The following is a 21,970-nucleotide window of genomic DNA, read 5'->3' as shown; positions in this document are numbered from 1 at the left end:
TACCTTGTATTTGCTTAGTCTATATTTTGTATGTATTAACACGTATGTTATTGCATGTCCAACCATGTCACTTCCCTATTCAGTAAATTCCAGTGGCCCGTTTTTGCCTCAAAGATCAAATACAAAAATACTCTGCTTGTCATTAAAAGCTCTTCCTGATCTGGACCCACCTGCCTTTCCAGTCTTCTTGGACTAAATTCCCCAATCTGTACTCTTTTATTTGGTGGCATTGGTTGCCTTATTATTCTTTGAACCAGACACTCCATTTCTCATCTCCATGTCTTATCTCTGGATGTTCCAGAAGCCTGGAATATTCTCCCTCTCTGATTCCCCACAATAGTCCAATAGGTGGCCATCTGTCTTTTGGGACCCACAACACTCTACAGGACAGAAGAGCAAGATTAAAATATCATTGGTAAATAGTGAACCAAATAAATAAAATTAATGAAATGTAGATAATATCAATATGGAATTTCCTAAATCAATATGTGGCTCATAGAGATACTTACATATAGTTTAGTGGTTCTTGGCTCAGACTTTGATGTTACTATTCTACAGGAAACCTTTCCTAATCCCTCTTAATTCTAATGACTTTGTTCTCTTAATTATTTCCTATTTGTAAAAGAACAAATTAAAAAATCCCCAGATAAAGTCTAAAGTGGACATCCTAAAAAATCAAAAGAGAATTTGATAAATTTGAAAGTAAAAGAACTATTGAATTAATAAATAAGCCTAATAGTTGGTTCTTTAAAAAAAAACAAATAAAATAGATAAAGTATTGGTTAATCTAATTTTTAAAAAAGAAGAGAATCAAATTATCAATATAAAAAAATTTATTTCCTCTTTGTGCTGTATATATCCTGTCTGCTTGTTCCTATTTGTTACTTGTCATCTCCCTTATTGTATCATGAGCTCCTTGAAGGCAAGGATTGTATTTTGACTCCTTCTGTATCCTCAGAGCTCACTTCTTAGCACTTAAATGTTTATTGACTGACTAACTGGCCCTAATAGATTATAAGCTTCTTGAGGACAGAGTTTATTTTTTGTCTGCATCTTTGGCACCTAGTACAGTGCCTGGTATACCTGACAGGCATTTAATAAGTGCTTCTTGATTGATGGTTTGGATTAACTGAATAATCCTCACAGTGCCTAGCCTCATATTTAGCCATTCGTTTGTTGTCTGACTCTGTGACCTGGAGGACCATACTGTCCATGGAGTTTTCTTGGCAAACGTACTGGAATTGTTTGCCATTTCCTCTTCCAGTGGATTAAGGCAAACAGCAGTTAAAAGACTTCTCCAGTGTTGCCTTGACAGCCAATGTCTGAGAACAGATTTTTACTAGGGTTTTCTTGACTCCAAGCTGGCTGCCTTCTCTAGCATAAGACTCTATAGAAAGTGCTTGAATAGGCTAATTTGGGCTGGTGTAAAGATGGGCCTGACTCAGGCCTCTATCCTCTTAGTTCTAATTGATGTTGGGACTCAGTGAGGTACTCAGAGATCAAAATGGTTAACTGAATGGTTAACTAAAAGAAGTTTACGTCGCCATGGCACAGAAAAGAGAATTAGCAAGGTTCCTTGTGTTCTTTTGTTTTTTTTCCCAGATGACCTATAGATAGAATTTTAATAATTTTTTATTTAATTTAATACATTTTCTGACATTTGGTGATCCATGCTCTCTCCCTCAAGATACTAGGATGTTGGCTATGTATGTGTTATCATGCAATACGTGTTTCCCTGTTGGTTGTGTTGTGAAAGAAGAAACCTATCGGTTATACTAGAGAAAAATTCACAAAGGAAATAAAGTGAAGAATAGCATGCTTCCATCTGCATTCAGACTCCAGTTCCTTCCCTGGTAGTGGATAACCTTTTTTTAAAAATCATGAATCCCTTTATTAAGAGTATATTTGTAGGTTTTGAACAACGATAGCTGTATAACCCCTTGGAACTGCTTGTTAGATTCAGGAGCAGGGAGGAAAGAGCTGGGGCAGGGGAATCATAAATCATGGAGCCATGGGAAAATATTCTAAATTTAAAAAAGAAAGAAAAAAGATAAACAAAAAAAAAGAATGTAAGCATAAGGCTCTTGAATTATCATCAGTAAACCACCTTAAAATTGTAAAAAAAAGAAAAAGAAAAAAAAGAAATATCTGAGGAAAGAAAGAAAGCAAAAAGGAAAGGAGAAAGGGAAAGATATACCCAAATGCATACAGATTCCCAAAGAATATTAGCAGAGATAGTAAGGTTTGCTTAACTGAGCAATGTAAATTAACAGAAGAAAACAAGAGAACCATTCTTCTGCCTTAGAGCCAATACACAGTATTGACTCCAAGATGGAAGGTAAGGATTTAAAGAAAAAGAAAAACTTTTACCTTCTGTCTTAGAATCAATACTGTGTATTGGCTCCAAGGCAGAAGAGTGGTAAGGGCTAGGCAATGGGGGCTAAGTGACTTACCCAGGGTCACACAGCTGGGAAGTGTTTGAGGCCAGATTTGAACCCAGGACCTCCTATCTCTAGGCCTGCCTCTCAATCCACTGAGCTACCCAGCTGCCCTCAGAAGGTAAGAGTTTTTTTTAAAAGAGTCTATTTGTGCACTTGCCTTGGATTTTCAACGAGGATACTCTTGACACTTGGCTAAGTCGGGCTTGGCCTTGCTATTCTATGTAGTTAAAAGCATCAGCAAGGTCTAATCATGCCTCCTTAGCTTGGGACAGCCTTGAGGTCTGAAGGGACTAGACCGCCTCCAAATGGGAGGGTCCCCCCATATAACCAGAGGCTGCTAGGAAGTTCAATCAAGGGTTTCTGGAAGACAACTTCGTTAGCTTTTAGGGGAAAACCTAACCCATCCCAGGTTTGGAAGAATAAAGGGAGAAGGAAACCCTCTCAAATAGAATAGTATCATTCACATAGTAAGTACTTCATGAATGTTTATTGGTTACAATTTAATTTTAAAGTGTCTCTTCTATTATAGTCTCTGAAATTTTACTACCAAAAATCTATCCCTTTGGGTTAAAACATTTCCCCCTGTTGGACATAAGAAAGAGGAAATGAAAGATCAAAAAGGGAAATAGAGCACCAAAAACAAACTTGGCCCACTTTGGGGTTTTTCCAGGGGTTGAATTTGCTTGTGATGATGAGATATTCAGGCTAAAGTGACAGGATCCTACCATGGGGTGATTTAAAGCTAGAAAGAACCTAGTAGGCATCTAGTCCAACCCTGTTATTTTCTAAATAGATCTACAGAGGTTACCTGATTTGCCCAGGATCATACACTGCTACCAGGTACTACCAGGAGCAGCCAAGACTTGAACCCAAAGGTTCTCGAAAAAAACCTCGAAATCTTTTCCACTATCTGGAAAGGAAAAGGTTAATTCGCTCATTTGGACTTCCTGTTTTTCCTCTGACATTATTCTTGTGTTATTTTCTCTTCCTAGATGAGCCTTGCCTGGAGAAAACTCTGATTATGACTCCAGTGCCCTGAACTACACTTCGGATGATGCTTCCTTTTATCATCAGCATTTCTATGGTCTGAGTCACTCAAGGGTGTGTTTTACCACAGAGCCAAGAGAGTTCACCCCAAAGACAATGGCCACCAAAGCAGTCAGCCGGAAGCTGGAAAATGGCAGATCATCTTTAATGTAGGGAGGAGCAAGGACTTGCTGCTGAGGACTCCCCTGGACCAGTTCCCCTCCTCGACTTATCAGGGCCAGCTCAAGTCCTGTTCCACCTTTGATGACATTCTCAATGTCTGGGATGACTATGATGGCACCTGCAATGAGTTCTTTTTCGACCCCAACCCTGGAGCCTTCCACACAATCTTGACTTTCCTTCAGGTGGGGAAGCTTGGACTGCTCAGGGAGATGGGTGCCATTTCTTTTCAGGAGGAAATCATCAAGCAAATTGGTTGTGGGGTGGTGGGTGAAGGGTGAGTAGAGAGATCACTGGGAAAATCAACCAAATTCACCTTGAATAAGTATGTAGATGAGTTTGAAGAGATCTTTTAAAGGGGGATTAATCTCACCCTAAAAGAGGGGGTAAGGAGGAAGGAGCTAGGTGGTACAGTAGATCAAATGCCAGGCCTAGAGAAAGATCTGAATTCAAATCTAGCATCAGACACTGATAAGCTATGTGACCCTGAGCAAATCATTTGACCCCTCTTTCCCTCAGTTCCCCATCTGTAAAATGGGAACACATTAGAGAAGGAAATGGCAAACTCCAGCATCTTTGCCAAGAAAAGTTCATGGACAAAGTCCATGTGGTCAAGTAGAGTCAAGTATGACTGAACAAAAGAAACAAAAATCTCACCCAAATTAAGGCATTCAAGAAGTAAATACAGAGAATTTAACTTTATCTTATCTTTGAAACCCAAAGAGGGAGCAACAAGATGGTTCAGTGGATTGAGAGCCAGGCCTAGAGATGGGAGGTCTTGGGTTCAAATGTGACCTCAGACATGTCCTAGCTGTGTGATCCTGGGCAAGTCACTTAGAATCAATACACAGTATTGATTTTAAGATGGAAGGTAAGGAATTTTTTTAAAAAAAGCATATCCTTTAAAAAAAAGGAAAGAAATGAGGAAGGAGAGGAAATCAGCATTTGTATACTCTGTTCCAGCATTGTTAACTAAGCACTTTGCCAGTATTCTCTTCTTTGATCCTTATAACAATCCAGTGAGGTAGGTACTATTGCTATTCTCTGTTTTATCTTTGAGGAAACTGAGGCAGACTGTGGTTATACCACAACTACTAAGAGTCTGAAGCTGGATTATAACTCTGGGCATCCTGAGTCCACTGCACCTAGAGTCTACTGTGCCACCTAGCTGCCAGGTTTCTTTTATAGGACTTTTAAAAAAATGTCTACTTTACCCAATAAATAGACTATTTTTCTTAAAAACCAATTTGACATAAAATCCAGTCAAAGCAGCTTCTTGAACTTAAAATTCTAATTGTGTTTGAATGTTTGGTTTAGAAAATGGATCTATGATCTCTTGGGTGTGGTATCAATGATGACAACTCATTTGTGGGTAACTAGTTTGTAATTAGTGTTAATTTCTTCTCTGCTTTCCCATAAGTTCACCATATGGAGCTCACCTGATAACTGGGTTCCTTCCTCATCTCACTTTCTCTCTTTTTTTTTAAAGCTCTTTTCTTCCTGTTTAGAATTAATACTGTATATTGGTTCCAAGGCAGAAGAGCAGTGAAGGCTAGACAATGGGGGTTAAGTGACTTGCCCAGGGTCACATACCTAGGAAGTGTCTGAGGTTTCATTTGAACCCAGGACCTCCCATCTCTGGACCTGGCTCTCGTTCCACTGAGCCCTCTAGCTGCCTCTCTACTTCATTTTCTTTTGACATGACAAGGATGCCAAAAAAGTGCCTGGGCTGTTCATCAATTATCCCTTGCTCCCATAGCCAAGTCATCCTCTTTTGTGCATATATACATAAGCATATATATATGTATATAATATATATAATAATATAAAAATGTGTGTATGTATATATATATTTATGCATAAACATATATACACACACACACATTTTGGGGATGATATAGACTTTGTTTTAAAGCCCGTCTTTTGAAATTAACTTGTTATAGCTTGTTCACCCCATACCATGATCCTCTCCATTGCACTTTGGGTGATCCTGAAATTCAGTTCTTCAGAGATGTTTGTGTTCTAGGACTTGTGATCATACAAAATTGTGTTTATCATGCAAAAATAAAATAAAACCCTACACACAATGATGTGCCATAAGTATATGTGTCAACCATTTAAAAAATGGTTTTGACTAGTCTTATGGAGCAGAAATAACTGATGAAAAGAACTAGTTTCATTAGTTTGAGTTTGTGTATTTATCATCCTCATAATATAGCTGACACTTCTGAGTGTACAGTAACTAAACAGGCAGAAATTCCTACTGGTAACTCAGAAATCAATGAAGTTTGAATAAATGACAGTGCCTCACTTTCTTCTTTATGGGCTTGTCACCTTCCTGCCCCTTTGGAGTGTTTGTGAAGCCTGAAGAGATAATGGTCTTCTGGTGCTTTGAAAACATGTAATACATTATAAATGCTAAATAATAATAACAATAATAACAGGTATCCTATAATCATAGGGATCCTTTAATAATACTCATCAAACATAATAGCATTACTAACCAGTTGAAACAAGACATGATACAACTCCATCTCTTTAATCACTATTTTATATCATGGGAGAATTTTAGCATCATTCAGATTAGTTATTATAGCCTCCTAGGAAACAAAGCCCATGAAAGCAATGCTAAAAGAGGTAGTACTGTGTGGACTCCCTTTCAGCCCGGTTGATCATTACCTTGAATTCTTCTCACATTCCCTCTTCTGATTGCTTCTCTACACTGCTAGTCCCCATGCCCTTCTCAGTTCCCTCTACACATTTTAGTCTCGTGGTTTCCTTCAAAACAGTTAAAGTTCAAATCTCATCTTCTCCTAATCCCTAATCCCTCCCATCCATCTCTCTTTAGTGCCTTCCCTCTGGGATTATGTTCCATCTACTCTGTCTATAGGCATAGTTATTACCATTTGGCCTCCCCTCCAACAAAATGTGAGTTCTAGGAGGGCAGGGCTGGATCTTTTCATTTGTTTATATTCCCAGCCTTAAATAGTCAGTGCGTGGCCTTAGGAAATGTTTGTTGATTCATTGATTCAGGGAAGTCATGTGTCATAGCTTGCTCTGTACCAATGTGACCTTCATTCATTTCATAAATTCCTATTGGATAAGAAAGGGCAAGAAAGCCACCTTATTCGGGGCCATAGTCATGAAGAAAATGTCTTCACAGCTGCTCCATCTGGTTTTACCACTAGATGGTGACAATCAAGTTGGGAACGTCCGCCTGAGGTCCCGGCTCCTTACCCCTCCCATCATCTTTTAAACAAAGAAAGGATCTTCAGAGCGCCCAGCTGGGCTGGACTTCGTTCTTTGTTGGCATTTGGAAAGCCACTGGGGGCAGTGAATACAGAGGAGGCTGGGAGAGAGACTTCTCCACTGCAGCCAGGGCTCAGCTCCCCAAAGCACTAGGAATTCTGGAGGACCAACAATTTGAATAAAGCTATGATGAACTCCCAACTTAGCAGCAGAGGATGTCACAATAGGAGAGATCCCTCTCTTCTTACTGAAGAGCCACCAGGGGTGTTGGCCACCCTCCTTTCCCCCGGGCAGGCTGGTTGGAGGCTAGGGAGACTTCGGGAGTTCTCAAGGCTAGTAAGAGACTGGAAAGACTCTTTGCCCAGGTGATGTAGCCTAGTTTTACGGTCCCAGTTCTGGAACCCTTCCCAAAGCGGATATTGCTGTTAGACCGACATATTTGAGACTAAAGCCTGAAGCAGAGTTGCTCCAAATATGTCGGTCGATACTCCCCTTCCTCGAACCTAATCCTCTCACTATGCCCAGCAAAACTCGGTGGTGTTTGGATCCCACCCTGAGACTTACCCTTCTATAATTTTCCCACCTAACCACCGAACTTTGAATCGTGTAACAGGCACAAAAGCCTCCTTCCCCCCCACCCCCCCCCCCACCCCCGCCCCGGTCTCAAATATACTTTTTTTTTTTTTTTGCCTGGGAAAGGTCGGGGCAATCCTTTTATTGTTTGGAATTTTTTTTTTTGCGTTGTTTTGTTTTGTTTTGAATTTAAGGAACTACCACACCCCCATTTGTCTCCGGCTGGGGTAAACTTGCTTTGAAACAAAGAGCCTTAGGAAACGGAGAGATTCCCATCGACGTGTTACCGAGGGGTGGGGACTAACTGTGCTGCTCCTCCAAGTGAGCCAAACGGCAGAGAAGTAGCTCAGACCTCATATCGAGGGTTTGTCTAGGTCCGTTCCTCCTGCAGCTTCTGATCCTGCTCCAAGTCTCGTTTCTGGACTTCTGGACCAGCTCTGGCCACTACTTCCAGCCCCAGGATTCTCCCCATTGAATCCTTTGCCTGAGCTCAGATCATTGACTTAGAGGAGAGAGTGTTAAAAGGGAAACAAATGATGTTAAGAAATCACTGAGCTCCACCTTTCAGGGATACCAGATGGACGGTCCCTGGCCTACTAGGACTGCTGCCTGCTCTTGAATCTGACCTCAGATTCCGTATATAGCCAATGATTGTATCAGAGATTACTTGTTCCTTCCTCTGACTTTTCCCAGAGTGATTTTTTTTTTACCACAGATGGTAAATCGCCCACGATTTATAGATATAGAACTGAAAAGGACTTAGTCTAATCCCTTCATTTTACAGATGAGGAAACTGAGGTGCAGAGGGTTTAAATGACTTCCAAAGTCACAGCGCTATCACCAGGTCTACAGTTAGGAAGACCTGAGTTCAATTGTGGCCTCAGACACTTACAAGATGTGTGACCCTAGGCAAGTGATTTAACCTGTTTTCCTCAGTTTCCTCATCTGTAAAATGGGGATAATATTAACATTTACCTCCCAGGGTTGTTGAGATGATCAAATGAGTTAATAATTATAAAGTATTTAGTACAGTGCCTGATACATAGTAAGCACTCTATGAATGCTAGCTATTATTAGCTCCTACTCTCAATCCAAATTATTTGCAGTTCGGTACAGCCAAACAAGAACAAGAATCTTGACCAGATGTAAAAAAGAGCTCCCTCATACTTGCTTAATTAAGAAATGTTTAAATACTGCAATGAATTACTAAGAAAAAGCTTTGAAATCTAGTTGTCTTCAAAAGTGTGACAAGACACAATTTCCCAAAGCCTAGAAAATTATTTGAGAATGATAAAAAAAAAATAGGTGATGGTGGATAAATATATCTTCCAGTTGCTTTTCAAACCCAAGACAGCTTCAGATCAGGTGTAAAGATTCCAAACCCCACTGCCTGGGGAAAAGGTGATGTTGGTACTCAGGTCATGGTATCATAAAGTGCATATGAAACATTTTAATCTTCAGTGTTCTCAGGGATTGGAAAATGTGTATACCAGTGAAGTATGGAAAAATCAATGTTTAAATTACTCATGTTAAATAATATATGCAGGTGCCCATCACTTCTACAGGCCATTTAATGAATATACAATTTCCTAATATAATTGTAATTCTATAAAATTATAAAATATGTTTTAAAATATTCAACAAAATGAGGGGAGTTGTTAATTCTCTTGCATTTATGAACTCTAGTTCAACCCATCTTGGAAAGAATGAAGCCCCTTACATAAAGATTCTGCCTTAGAAACATTTCAGCTACACCTCGAGCTAACCTGACTCAGACTCTTCTAAGACACAAGAATTTGCTTTTCTTCCCTTAAGGGACAGAGAGCACCCAGGCTCTTCTTACTAGGTTATTTGGGAGGAGGGGAAGGAAGGCAGTATGGAGAAAAAAGATGAGAGTTAGAGTGCAGCTAGATAGTTTAGTGGATTAAAAGACAGGCTTAGAGCCTGGAGGTCCTAGATTCATATCTGGCCTCAGACACTTCCTAACTGTGTGACCCTGGGCAAGTCATTTAACCCCCACTGCCTAGTTTTACCGCTCTTCTACCTTGGACCCAATATACAGTAATGATTCTAAAATGGCAAGGGTTTTTATTAAAAAAAAAAAAGATGATAGACAAAAATATATCCAATAGCTTAAGAGTCAAATCTAATGACTAATCCATGCTAGGAATCAGTCAATCAACCAACAACTATTGAGTGCTTACTGTGGTCATACTCTGTGCTAAGCAATGGGAATACAAATATAGTATAAGCAGATAGAAAAACAGTACCTGGCCTCAAGAAGCTTATGTTCTACTGAGGGAAGACAATATAGAAATGGTAGCTGAAAAGGGATGAGATGAAGATACCCCATTCCAGGATATAGTATAGAAAGTCCAGGGAGTCAGGAATATAGCCTAGAGAGAAATGGAGGCATGGTTGGCCTGGGCAGTCTCCCCCTTCCCCCCTTTTTAAACCTCTATCTTCTGTTATAAAATCAATACTAAGTATGGGTTCCAAGGCAATAGAGCAGTAAGAGGTAGGCAATTAGGGTTAGGTGGCTAGCCCAGGGTCAGGGAGCTAGGAAGTGTCTGAGGCCAGGTTTGAACTTAGGACCTCCCATCTCCAGGCATGGCACTCTATCCACTGTAGTACCTAGTTGTCCACCATGTCCCCTCCCACCCCAAATATTAAGGCAGTTCTGAGAAGTATCAGAAGGAGAGGCTTCCAGGGGAACAATATGTGACAGTTACGGATGAGTTAGCTTCCAAGGTGAAGAGATTTCTATGGCAAGGGAGAGAAAGAGTTGGGAGTGCAGCTTGGAAAGGATCATCTACTCCAAAGGAAAGATAATATGGTATAAGCTTTGGACCTGGTCACACAAAAGCCATGCTTGAGTCCCAGCTGTGAAACTAGGGGGGGAAATCATCTCATCTCTTTGAGTATCGGATTTCTTGAAAATATAAATATTGTTCCTACATCATAGGATCATTCTGAGAATCAGATAATAATTATTTTGCAAAGCTCTTTACAAATATCTCATTTAATCCTCACATAAAAACCTTCCGGGTAGGGGCTATTATCTTCATTTTATAGTTGAGCAAACTGAGGCAGGCCAAGGTTAAGTGACTTGCCCAAGGTCAAATAGCTAGTAGATTCCTGGACTTAGATTTGAACTCAGATCTTCCAGACTCCAAGGCCCCATACTCTATCCCTTGTGTCACCAGAAGCCTCTTGAAGAGATCTCAAACAAGATTGAGGATATAAACATATAAGGATAGGCTTTAAACACAAAGTATTGCCTTTTTAAATTTTAGTACACATTCATCTTTTCCCTCCCCATTCCACCCCACCCTCCCCCAAGCACCAGAGCACCCACACTAACCTAGGGAAAAGGAATATGGTAATGTTACTCCTTCCACCTAGAAACCTCAGTAAACATTGTAGAACAAATCCAAAACAAATTAGCCTGAACTTTATCCTCATTAAGAAAAACAGCAGCAGCAGGATTAAGTCATTGTGTCTAGATTGGCTCTAGGGAAGAGACATTTAGACTATACTGGGTATCTATTCCCAAGGAATACCTTAGGCTTCATTCCTCTTCCCAAGTCTTTGGAATGTCCTTTCTTTGAGTAATAAAATTTGAACTATGGAACTAAGAGGTCACCCAGTCCAACCCTCTCATTTTAAAGCAAGGTGAATTTGCTTGCCTGAGATCACACAACTAGTTACAGCAGAACTGCAACTAGAACCAAAGTCCAAGGCTCTTTCTCCTGCATGCACCATATTGCTAAAGGTTACATGAGAGAGAGAGAGAGAGAGAGAGAGAGAGAGAGAGAGAGATTGAGAGAGAGAGAGAGAGAGAGAGAGAGAGAGAGAGAGAGAGAGAGAGAGAGAGAGAGAGAGGATGATGATAATGATCATGATCATGATCAAGATGATGGAGGAGAATGACAATTGAATTGTAGAATCTCAAAAATGGTAGGAATTCATGTGGGTTTTATTATTCCTTCCTCCTTCCCCCAAGGAATTTCTTGGGGGTGGTAAACTTCATTCTTCCCCCAAAGGGTTCTCCTATGTCCTTGGTTTGCAAATAATAGAAGGCTTTTACCAACTTGAAAACAGAGTAGTGAGCCTGATCCCAGGTCCAAATCCTTTCCTCTAGTTTGTATATCTTTTCCTCCACACCAGGTACCAGGTATGAACAATGACCCCTGTGAGAAAGGTTTCCTTCTCCAGAAATTCATCCTTACTGGGGTTAAGCCTGGAATCAGATTGGGTCAGGGCATATGGACTCTGTAAAGTCTCTCCTAGAGATCACTGATCATCTAATCTATCTCCAGTAGGAAATCATACCTATAAGGTTTCAGCCTTCTGAATCAATGAGTCATCAAATGTGTTGAGGGGTTAGAAATAGCAATATCAGCCCAGGTGGTTTCTCTCCTGGGTTCCTTGCTCAGGAATATACCCCCCAGGACCAAATGTGGGAGCAGCCCTCTTATCTGAGACAAGGCCACCAGAATTCTTATGCATGTACAAGGACAGTGCTCAAGAGGCTGCCCTATAACCTTGCCACTAAGTTGAGTTGGCACAGCCTAGATACTGTCCTCTTCCCATCTTATCCACCTGTCCTGCAGTTTTGTTGACAGAGCCTACATATGAATGTCCCAAGAACTACCAGGCTGTGCCCTGGTTCCCAGGACTAGAAATGTAGTAGATCTTGTGACATCTAAGATAAAGTCCATGTTCCCGATGTTGTGGGGGGTAGAGGTGCACCCCTGGGGTTCAGGAAGGATACCTTTTGCAAGAATGCAAGACTCTGAAACTTAGCTTAAAAGTAAAGAGAGATTTATTAGTAATGTTGAATTTTTCAGCCAGCAAGACAGCATGACAGGAGCAACCTCCCATGTTGCTCCCAGAATGCCTCCATTCTGGGGTTTTAATATTCTTCTACAGCTGTGGGGTCCTGACTCAGGAGCAAGGGGTTGGAGGGGAGGCTAGCCCGAGGGCATGAGGGTGGTTCTCCTGATTTGGAGAATGAATGAATGCAATGAAAGGAGGGTAATCTTCAAGGTCAGGTTCTTTGGGTTGAGAGCCATGAGGGTCTAAGGGAGCAGAGGAATTTCCCTGATTATAGTTTGCCTGAGTTTCTGGGGGTACAATGTCCATGCCATCCACACTAGCATTATTATTATACTCCTCCTTTTACAAATAAGTAAATAGACTGAGAGAAATGACTTGCCCAGGATGACATAAATAAGAAAGTATCTAAGTCTGGATTTGAATTCAGGATTTCCTGATTACAAATTCCTGCCACCTAGCTGCCTAGCTGTCACAGAAAACTGCCTCCAAAGAGTATTGGTGTGGGCATTCAGTTTCATGGCAATTGGCAATGAAGGAGGTTTCCTGGGAATATAACAAGATTTTGCTATTGTTTATAGCAGTTTCCTGAGAGAGAGAGAGTGATGGACCCATTTGGATGTCTAATAAAGTCTAATATTATTGTGATTTTGTTGCTTAGATTCACATATAAAGGAAATGCCAAATTTCAGTTAGAGATTAGTAAAATTAAAGACGTAATTCTTTCCTATACAAGTTCATAGACGCCTTGAAATCTAAAACCCCTGCCTTTAAGCCTGGCCTCTGGGAAGAACAGAAGGCAGGATTAGGCATGATACATAGTTTGGAAGTTTCCTGATGTGGACTGACCCCACTGCCATCCAAGAATGGAGAAAGAAGGCAAATAGTTAAGCCTGACCTGAAAGTTGGAATGTGCCAGGAGACTAAATCAATTGCAGACTCAATCCCAGAGATTCTCAACAAAATGGAAAAGGGATCTAGGAGAAGGGAAGGAGGTTCAGGTTTTCAGGCTTCCAGGTTTGGGGCTAAAAGATGAAATACTATGTTAAATAATATATGTGAAAACAATTTGTCAAAGTCTTTAGGCATAGGTATGTGCCAATTTCAGGCTTGACCAATGCCTCTCAACCCCAACTAATTTTGTCCTCCCAAGTTACCTGTCAGCTGGGTCAAGCTGTTGTTATTCCCTGTACCACATTGCCTGTTGTAAGAAAGCAGACAAAATAGGGCTAACGATTAGATAGCTTTAAGGTTTTACATATATTATCTTCTTTGGCATCCCCCCTTCCCCAATGAGGTAAGTGCTATTAGTATTTCCATTTTATAGATGGGAAACAGGCTGAGAGGTAAAGTTGCTTAGGGTCGCATAGATGTCAGAATAGATGTCTGAGGCAGGATACAAACATAGCTCTTGTACACTTCATGAAGGCAAGAATGTTTTTTCCTTCTGTCTTTGTGTCTCCAGTACCTGTCACAATGCCTTTCACATGGTAGTAAATATTTCTTGCGTTGGATTGGATTGGAATTTCTCCATGGAGCCCTGCTTGTATCCTCAGCTAGAAGGTATTGACAGGGTGATTGATACATAAGTTCTAGAATAAATTCCTGAATGTCTTTTAGGGAGATGAGGAAGGGGAATTGGACCCTTCTGATGGGCCAGCAATATTACTTAATGGTCACTGATAGGAAGATCTCGAGGGGGGTGGGAGGTTAAGAGCTAAAGATAAAGTGCTCTCCTTCCATTAGCTCTGATAACCAATTCAGCAGTTGTCATCAGCATTCTAACCTGCATTTAAACATGAATCAATCAATAAAACCTGAAGAGAAAAATGTGGAAGGCAGCTTTCCCAGGAGTCCTTTGGTTGAGACTCTAGTGCCATTCATTGAGTGAGCCAGGGAAACATAAACACAGCTGTTTAACATGTACAGTACAATTCTGTCTGTGTTCCTGATGTTATCTCTGCCAATTCTTCCAGTTGGCTAAGCAGAGAATGGTCTCCTCCCAGTTTTTGCTTGTAAAAATCTCTCTGAACTGGGAGATGGAGGGAGGAAGAGACAAGGCAGTAAGAAGAAAAGCCTTTTGTTAAGTCTAAAGCACTATATAAATATAAGCTGTTTCCATTATTAGTTTATTATTATTGGCATTGGCATTAATGATGATAAGAATTACAGAAGTGGGAGGTTGGTTAGGAGAATCTTTTAAGCTCAATTCTCTGTAACATCTTTGAATTTCAAAATGCCACATGGGTTCCCAGACAGGTTGTTGTGTTAGAGCTGAATAAAACCTTTAAATTGTGGGAGAAGAAAAACCCATCTGCCTTAGAAGTTATGAGTGCTTTGAATGGTGAGGATGGACTATGGACCCTGTTCTTTGCAGCTTCTCCTCCAGCTTTTACCTCAGATGCCAGACTGTATTATAACTCTGCATAAAGACATATAAAAGACCAACCATGCATTTTCTTTCCCATCTCAGAATTCATCTCTGAGTCTTGGGTAATGAAGAACTGAGGCACAGAGAAGTTAAAGTCCTCAGTCATCCTGTGTTACATGTTCTGTCAGCATATGTTTGTATATAAACATGCATACACATGTAATGTATGTATAATCAGGTTTATTACATTGTTATCTTATATTCATGTCACTGTAAATGTTTTCTAGGGACAGGAAGGTGGTGCTGGGAATCAGGAATATTCGTCTTCCAAGTTCAGATCTGGCCTCAGACTCTACTAACTGTGTGACCCTAGGCAAACCACTGTTTGTTTCATTTCCTCATCAGTAAAATGTAAAATGAGTTGGACAAGGAAATGGCAAACCACTCCAGTATATTTGCTAAGAAAGCCCCAAATGGATATGAAAAGTTGGAAATGATTGAAATTACTCAATAATAACAACAAAATGTTTTCTGGTTTGACATAGATATATTTTATCTCTCCAAATAGATTGTAAATTCTTTGAGGGCAAGAACCATTTTATAGTTGAGCAAAATGAGGCAGCTAGAGATTAAAGGACTTACCCAGGGTCAAACAACTACTAGGCATCTGAGGTCAGATTTGAATTCAGGTTTTCTTGACATCAGGCCCAACACTGTCCTCTGAGCTACCTATGTAAGCTCCCTAGTTGAAGGAAAAATTTCCTAACAGCTCCTATCCAAAGACAGAATGAGCTTCTCAAGAAGAAGCAAACACCCCTTCTTTGATTTTCTTTTAAGAACGGTCTGATGGGGAAAGGACCTCCTTGTTCAAAAATATTTAAAGCTGTTTCTTTGGTCACAAAGAATTGGAAATTGAGAGGATGTCCATCAATTGAGGGGATGGCTAAACAAATTGTGGTATATGATGGTGATGGAATACTATTGTGCTATAAGAAATAATGATCAAGATGATTTCAGAAAGAGCTGGGAAGATCTACACTAAGGGACACAGAATGAAATAAGCAAAACCAGGAACACATTTCACATAGTAATAGCAACATTGCGGAATGATCAAATGTGACAGATGTAGTTACTATCAGCAGTACAATGATCTAGAACGATTCTGAGGAACTTATGACAAAGAAGGCTATCCACCTCCAGAAAAAGAATTGTTGGAGTCAGAATGTAGATGAAAGATTTTTTACTTTTTATTTGGGTTTTTAGTTTTATCATTACTCATAAAAATGAACAATATGGAAATATATTTGACATGATAATGCATGTATAATCCAGATCAAATTGCTTGCCAGCTCTGGGAAGGGGGAAGGAAGAGAGAAGGAGGGAGGAAAATAATTTGGATCATACAACTTCAGAAAATTTATATGGAAATTTTTTATTATATGTAATTGGTAAAAATAAAGTAAATATAAAATATTTATTAAAAATATATAATAAATATATATATATTTATAAAATATATACATAATATATAAAAAATAAAAATATAAAATATAAAATAAAGGAATCACACAAAAAAGGACAATCTGTATGACCATTTGTAGGGTAATCAATGGAGAAGTTCCATCCTTATTCATTTATGGCTGATGGCCCCCAAAAGGTCCATTCCACCTCTGAAACTCTGCACTTTGGGGATTAATAAATATTTGTCCAAGGAATCATTAATTTGACTTTTTCCATTCCCTGACTAGACTTGGAGCACAATTGGCAGAAGGTCACTTGTATGGGAAAACCACTGCCCAAAACCATTCTGGACTCCTGTGGACCCAGGTTAAGTCTTGAAGGTTTATTAAGGATTAAATACTTTAATGCAACTTGTAAATATCTCTGCCTTTGTTGGTCTCCTAGGAAGGAAGAAGATGATGCTCCCAGAAATACCCCTGCACATGGAACAAGCACTCGTCTCCTGTTACAACCTCCCTGAGGTCCTCTTGGCAAGCCGCCTTAGGTCTGTCTGCACTATGGATAAATACTTTTTTTCTCAAACATTTCCATTCTCTGCCACAGAGTGGCGCACAGTTTTCACATGTGGCCCTAGGTTCCAGGGTGAGAGACCTCTAAACTCAAGGCCAGCAAGAGTCTAGGGTCATGGCTGAGCCCCTCATAGGTACCTGGTAACAAAAAAAGGGAGCTGTAGATCCTCAGGGTCAGCTGGGCCAGTCCTACCTACCTTGAGCACTGCCTATGAAGAAGCTTGAAGGCTGTATATTCTCAGAGAGGAATGATGGACAGTGTACTCAGTGATCCAGAGCAGAGGAATTATAATAAGAATAATAATCGTTAACTATTCTATAGAGCCTACTATGTGCCCAGCACTATACAAAGCACTTTATAAATATGATCTCTTTTGGTCCTTTCCACAACTACTATTATCACCCCCATTTTGTAGATGAGGAAGTTGAGGCAAACTAAGGGTAAATTACTTGCCCAGGATCACACAATTGGAAAGTATTCGAGGTTACCTTAGATCTCAAATCTTCCAGACTCTCCACGCCCAACATTCTCCCCATTGTACCACTTAGCTGCCTGAATGGGTTCTGTCTTCATAAGCAATGGGAGATTGCAGGGAGAAGTCTTCATACCCAGGTCTTGAGAAGAATTAGGACTTCAACCCCTCCCTCCCAAGCCCAGGCATGGCATTAAGGAGACAAAGGTGCTAGAGATGGAATAGAATCTAGAGTCTGAGAGTCTCGTGTTAAATCCCACCTCAAACACTTAATAGCTGTGGGACTCTAAACAATTCAATGAACCTCTCTGAGCCCCTGTTTCTCTTCTGTCCAGTAGGCATGATAATAGCCCCTCCTTCACAAATGATTTGTTGTATAGAAGGTGATTTGCCAACTTTAAAGTACTATGTACACGGGAGCTGCTCTAGCAGAACTAAGCAACCCCGGATGCCCAGGACTTATAACAAATAGAAGACTTGTTTCTTAGATGGTTCAGGATCCAGGACATATACAGCATCCAGTGTAGCAGTTGGTTCTAAGGCAATAGATGTGCAGAGAGACTGTTCTCTGTTGCTGCTTCCACCATCTTGTCCTGATAAAGCACAAACAAAACACACAGACACGCACACAGAGATACACAGATACACACAGCCAATCTGTGAGAGTGGTGGGGCATGGAGCATCCACCATCTATTTCCAGATACTTGAGGAAGAACTGTTTTGCTACATTTTCCATTCTTGTCTTTCAGTATGTAAGTATCATAGATTGGAGGCATATTTGCATGAAGGAACAAATATATTGTAGAGATTGCCCTAAATATCCTTTGTACATTAAGGAACAAAAAGCATATCTTTTCATAATGGAGACAAAGTGGCAGGTACTTTAGTAGACACAGGACTAAACTCAAGAAATGAACATTACAAACAATGTGAAACATGAAAACCTTGCAAAAAGGTAATTCATCAAATATGTCCTTGATTGCTTAGATTTTTAAAATTCATGTCCAAGACCCCCTAGCCTCTATATTTGCCTGTAGCAACAAAAATAGGGCCATTTAATTACATCCTTATGATCAAAGTTCAATTTCCAAAGAATTAAAACAAGGAAGCCAAAGTGCACGTAAACATGCACTCTAGTGTTTCTGGACACATCAATTAGTTCTCTAATAAATGGCAATAATGGGCAAGGATTGAAGACCTTAAGCAAGATAAAACCCCAAAACTAAGAAGCAAGGTCAGTCATTGTCACTTCTGGTGATAGAAACAAACATAAATCTCTCTCCATGTATGGAAGTACCTGGCTGTCAGAGCCTAAAACCTCTAAAGGGAACAGATTCTAAGGGAAAGAGGAGTGGGAAATGTAGGAAGGTTAAAGCCATCAGCAGTTTGCTGAGCCTTCAAGAACTTATCACTGAATTTGGTATTTGTTTTGCTTATATTTGATAGCTTTTAATAGGTGACAAAACTGGGAAGAATGGCTCACACACTGGATGAGAAAGTCAGAATCCAAAAAGATTTCTATAGATTAGAACAATGGTGAAGTTTAATAAGGACAAATGTGAAGATCTGTCCTTGGAGGTGGGAAGGGGCTCTGTGTGTGTGTGTGTGTGTGTGTGTCTGTCTGTCTTTCTTTCTTTGTGCTTTGTGTTTGTGCTTTACTAGGACAAGATGGTGGAGACAGCACTAGAGAACAGTTCATGTAAAAAAGATCTGGAGCTTTAATAAATGGACCACAAGCACAAAATTGGTCAATGATGCCACTTGACCAGTGAAAAAAGTTAATGCTGTCCTCAGCTGCATTTAAGTGATCCATCATGTTCACAACTGGGATATAATAACCTCATTCACTATACTCTGCTCTAGTCAGACCACTTCTAAAATCTTGTGTTCAGTCTTGGGCACCATATTGAGTGAAGATGACAAAATGAAGCTTAGAACATGCTTCCTCCTTCCTGTTCTACACTCCATCTCTTGGTTCTGGGCATTCTCTCTGGCTGCGTCCCCCATGGGTAGAATGCTTTCCCTTCCTTGCTCCAAACTACTATCCTTCTTGACTCCCTTTAAATGCCAAGTAAAATCCCATTGCCTAAAAAAGTTTTCCCTAATCCCTCTTAATTGTAGTGCTTTTCCTGTTAATTATTTCCTATTTATCCTGTATATAGTTTGCTTTATATATTATAGTTTTATATAAAGGAATATAAAGAATATATTATAAACTTTGCATATTGTTTCTCCTATTAGATTGCAAGCTCCTTGAAGTCAGGTTCTGTCTTTTGCCTCTTTTTATATATTTATCACTTAGCACAGTTCCTGGCACATAATAGGCACTTCATAAGTATTTATTGATTGATTGTGTTCCTTCAATATATAAGGATGATATTAGAAATTGGGTCTTGTTACATTAGTTTAGAGATAAGAAGTAGAGAAGCTGGCTTGAGAAAGAATTGTAGTTTCAAGCAGAGTTGAGAGTGTAAATTTCAAATGTTGATAGTTGTAACAGTTTTTCTCTGGCAGTTGGTCTCTGGCAGTTGGCAGAGTCACACACAGAGACTCTTGCTCTGAGGACTTTGAGGAGCTAATATCTTTGCCTCTCTCTCTCTCTCTCTCTGTCTCTCTCTCTCTCTCTCTCTCTCTCTCTCTCTCTCTCTCTCTCCCTCTCTCTCTCCCTCTCTCCCCCCCCCCCTCTCTCTCTCCCTTCCTCTCTCTCTCCCTTCCTCTCTCTCTCTCTCTCTCTCTCTCTCTCTCTCTCTCTCTCTCTCTCTCTCTCTCTCTCTCTCTCTCTCCTCTCTCTCTCCCTTCTCTCTCTCTCTCTCTCTCTCTCTCTCTCTCTCTCTCTCTCTCTCTCTCTCTCTCTCTCCCCCCCCCCTCTCTCCCCCCCCCCCCCCTCTCTCTCTCTCTCTCTCTCTCTCTCTCTCTCTCTCTCTCTCTCTCTCTCTGATGTAAAGACCTGAAGGAGCTAAGTGTTTTCTTCTTCCAACTTGGGAAACACTATTGACTATCTATTACTGTCTTTATAGAGTATTTAACTCTGAGAAGAACAAAGAAAAACCTGGTCTTTGGTTTGGACTCTGAGTCTGCTAAGGCTCAGAGTCCTAATTTGATTCTTGTTGAGAATCAACTAGCTAGCCTTTGTTATTTTTATAACTTGGAGGTGAATTAAAAATTATAAGGATAAGAGTGTTAGTTTAATGTAGATTAGGGGAAATCTGGGTTATTTAGATCAGGAAGGATTAGTGTAGCCTGTGAAAAACAGGAGAAGCAGTTCCTTGCAGAACCAAGGAGTTTTATTTGGGTGGCATTAGAAATCCTTTTATCCTTATATATTTCAATAAATATTTTATTTTTTGTAACCAGAGTCTCCTTAGCATCCTTCTTCCTGGCCCTGAAAAGAAGTTTGAACTTCACTTCACTGATATCACTGAGGATATTTTGTGAGTGCTGTTGCAGAGTATCAGAAATGAGTTAATAATTAATAATCAAATCCATTGCTATATTAATTTTTTCATTCTTCCCTTTTATTTTTACAAGTAGAAGTTAAGGTCCTTGACTTCAATGACTAGTTTGTCATTATATGTCTAGGCTCTAATACAGAGTCTTATGTACACTTAATAAATGCTCATTGAATTGGATTGAAAAATGACCAGGATGGTGAGGAGAGTAGAAGCTATGTCACACAAGGGTCAATTGAAGGAATTGGGCAGACTTAGTCACAGAAAGATTTAGGGAAAAGGTGAGTTCTTTATGTATTTGTAGAAGAACAACTGGGTTTTGGGGGGTAAGTTTTTGTAACACATAAGAGACAGAACAAGAAACAAAAGGCAGAAATTTCAAACATTGTGGTACAAGAGAACGTAATGGACTTCTCCAGTGATGGCTTTACAATGTCCCTGAACAACCTGCAGCAATCTACGAGGAAAAAAAACTATCCTCAAGCAAAGGACAAACTCTGAGTGTAAAAATACCGAGGAAAAGCAACTGCCTGACTACAGGGGTTCAGGGGATATGATAGAGGAGAGACGCTAAATGAGTGCCCTAATGCAAATACCAACAACAAGGAAATGGGTTCAGAGCAAGGACACATGTGATACCCAGAAGAAAATGATCTGTTTCCAATGAATAATGTATGAAAATGACCAAATAAAATAATGTTTTAAAAACTAAAAAAAAATTAAATTAAATTAAAAAAAAAAGAAATTTCAGAGTCAAAATTTAGATTTGATGTAGGGATAAACCTCTTAGTGATTAGCTTTGTCCAGGGGAATGGACTATCTCTGGATCCAGCAGTAAACTCCTCATCAGGGATTTTCAACTAGACACTGGATGATTACTTGTTGGGGACTTCCTCAAAAGGATTCTTGGTCACTTACAAATTGGACTAGAGATGCTATGAAGTCATTAGCAAACACTGAAATTCTGTGATTCTCTGTCACAGGTAGATCTCTTCCAATTTTTCTGCCAGGAAATTCTTTTTAATTCTTTTGTATATTTGTTCTGCTTTTCACCCCACATATACAAAGGGTTAGGACTACTTTCCAATTATGCCACCAGTTTATTATTGCTGTGCATTTCCTTAAATAAACCACAAAGTTAATTAACACCTCCCTAGGCCTAAGACTATGGGTAAAGCTGCTGATATTGACTGTTAAATCTTCCCAGAAATAATCCATCATATGTGTGATTTGAGGATGGTTTCCTGATGAAATTAAGACAGTCAAAAACATATTTACTAAGCCCTCCTTTGTGTGCAGGCTTGAGTTACAAGTTTGGGTTACAAGATGATTGTGTTC

General features: G+C 39.9%; 2 long non-coding RNA genes across 2 annotated transcripts in view; both read left to right on the top strand.

The window, feature by feature from the left end:
* LOC103101177 (uncharacterized) overlaps positions 1 to 3,991 on the top strand; it is a 36,460-nt gene extending 32,469 nt beyond the window's left edge. Inside the window, exon 3 of the long non-coding RNA XR_459283.3 lies at positions 3,434 to 3,991. This is a non-coding gene — a long non-coding RNA (uncharacterized LOC103101177). The remainder of the gene's footprint in view (positions 1 to 3,433) is intronic.
* A 2,673-nt stretch (positions 3,992 to 6,664) lies between these two features.
* Positions 6,665 to 20,666, top strand: LOC103101057 (uncharacterized). Its single transcript, XR_459282.3, has 3 exons — positions 6,665 to 7,261; positions 16,585 to 16,684; positions 20,538 to 20,666. It is a non-coding gene; the product is annotated as an uncharacterized LOC103101057 (long non-coding RNA).
* The last annotated feature ends 1,304 nt before the right edge of the window (positions 20,667 to 21,970 follow it).

Source organism: Monodelphis domestica, chromosome 1 (assembly GCF_027887165.1).
Source record: "Monodelphis domestica isolate mMonDom1 chromosome 1, mMonDom1.pri, whole genome shotgun sequence".
NCBI lineage: Eukaryota > Metazoa > Chordata > Mammalia > Didelphimorphia > Didelphidae > Monodelphis > Monodelphis domestica.
This window is presented reverse-complemented; position numbering and strand designations above follow the sequence as displayed.